Genomic DNA, 2500 nt, shown 5'->3' on the forward strand with positions numbered 1-2500 from the left:
GGGGCCTTGGCAAGAGGTCAGGTCACAGAGAATGGAGAAGTTTATCAGGACGGTCAATGAAAAAACGTTGATTTGTTTACCTGGAGCAACGTTGCCGAGTTTCATTGTTCACGTGGTTCTAACACGAAAGACTCTAATATTCATAAATGTTTTGGAAGTTTTCCCATCATAACAGTTTTCTGAGAAATTCTTACTCGCTTCTAGGTGTTATAACCTTTGGTAACTTTATGATATCAAATATTTTAGTGAAGTTTTCCTTTTTATTAAAAGTTTGCAATATTGAGTTCCAAGATATTTTGTCTCTTTAAGGTATTATAATCCTTAGTAATTTGATGATATCAAATAATATTTGAGAAAAATGTATTTTTCTAAAAAATTTATCAAAATCATGGAAGGAAATTATTTTTTTTTTCTAATTCATCTGCATTAGTAAAAAACCACTTATAAATCACACAGAGATAAATTCGGTCTCACACAATCTCTTCTCTTGTTATGAATGGGAGTCGTTCTGCTTTTACAAACTTAGTTCTGTCGAATAATGGCAATAGATTATCAATCTAATCTCTATCGAAAACTTCGTGTAGTAAAAACTAGTGAAAATTTAGATAAGGAAAAGTTGACATACTTTTATATGTGAGTATTTATTTTTTAACTCACTTAAATGAAATTAGATAAATAAATAAGTGTATATATATATATATATATATATATATATATATATATATATATATATATATATATATTTATATATATATATATATATATATATATATATATATATGTATATATATATATTTAAATATATATAATATATATATATATATATATATATATATATATATATATGTATATTATATATATATATATATATATATATATATATATAAATATATATTTATATATATATATATATACATAGTTATCTCTATATATATATATATATATATATATATATATATATATATATATATATATATAATATATATATATATATATATATATATATGTGTGTGTGTGTGTGTGTGTGTGTGTGTGTATGTGTGTATATATATATGTATGTATATATTCATAAAAATATATATATATATATATATATATATATATATATATATATATATATATATATATATATATATATGAATGTCTTACTTTCCCAAAGAATGAACATCAATTATTTCCAACTTTTATTCTCGTCAGTCTCATATAACTAATTTCATGTAAATGATAAATTTACTAAAATCATCAATACTCCACAATACTTTCTTCTCTATGGTTAAAATTCCTCATATGTTTTGTGAATTCTTCTATAATTTGAAAGTTTCTGCAAAAATACCTTTATTCAAACAAATATATTTTTCTTATTCGTTACAGAATATATTTCAAATGTTTTATTAAGATAGAAAATCCACATATAATTTAGTAATGGCTATTAACTTTATATGTAGATAATAAGAATTAGAATAATATAAAATTATTATTTTTTCCAAATCATTACCAAATATATTCCATTTCAATTAAATGGGATATAATTTCCATTTTTCCAAGTATTTCGTCATAATCAAATTCATATGAGTTCCATCAAACGCTTCAAAATTAATAGCAAAAGTATAAACAGCAAAACAATCTATCAAAAACTATTTCACTTTAATTCTTGAAATCCAACGTCTCAGTGGCACCGAGTTCAAGAGCGGACGAGATCAACAACATGCCACGTTCACTGCCAACGCAACACTGACTGACACAGGTTCGCAGTGTTGCCATCAAAAATTTTCAGTTCCCGCTAGCCAGAACCCTAAAAACCGCTAGATTTGGGCTTTGACCCGCTAGATTTACAGGATATTATACAAGAGCTTAAAAAAAAATCAACGCTAAGCTCTGTGTACCTAGTGTGTGTGTGTGTGTGTGTGTGTGTGTGTGTGTGTGTTGTTTGTGTATGTGTGTGTTTGTGTGTGTGTGTGTGTGTGTAAAATTATATATAGTTCACACAGCTGTATCTACACCTATATCTATCTATAAAAGCACACACATATAATACACATGAATATTGCCTTCTCATGTTAAAAAAGATGAGAGAAAATTTTATATGGAACTCAATACTTTATGTACAGACAGATAAATTCGATGTTTACCTTTATTATTACCCCTCACCCTCTTCGTGAACTTGCATGTGATGTTCCTTCAGTGGAAGTGATGTATGTCTGTTTTGTTCCAATCATAATCAAAAGATCTGGTGGTACTTCATGATTAAAGCAGGTTTTTGCTGGTCTTTTTAGCCCCGAACGGATCCCAAGAAGAGCATTCATCATTTTCGTTTGCATTCTATTTTTTATCTTATTTTTCACAAGATTCATCTAGCTAAAAATTCTCTCAACCTCTGTATTTGAATGAGGATACAGAACTTTCTTTAAGATAGTACTAGTCTTCGATCTCTTAATCGATGTAATTGATGGCATCTTGCTATCAGTGAAGCATGCCTTGCATACATCGTTCAAGTGATCGC

The 2500-nt window shown here is 27.0% G+C and overlaps 1 pseudogene; it reads right to left on the bottom strand.

Moving 5' to 3' along the window:
* LOC137626886 (neuroligin-4, Y-linked-like) overlaps nt 1–2500 on the bottom strand; it is a 52365-nt pseudogene that overhangs the window by 22194 nt on the left and 27671 nt on the right.

Source organism: Palaemon carinicauda, chromosome 34 (assembly GCF_036898095.1).
Source record: "Palaemon carinicauda isolate YSFRI2023 chromosome 34, ASM3689809v2, whole genome shotgun sequence".
NCBI lineage: Eukaryota > Metazoa > Arthropoda > Malacostraca > Decapoda > Palaemonidae > Palaemon > Palaemon carinicauda.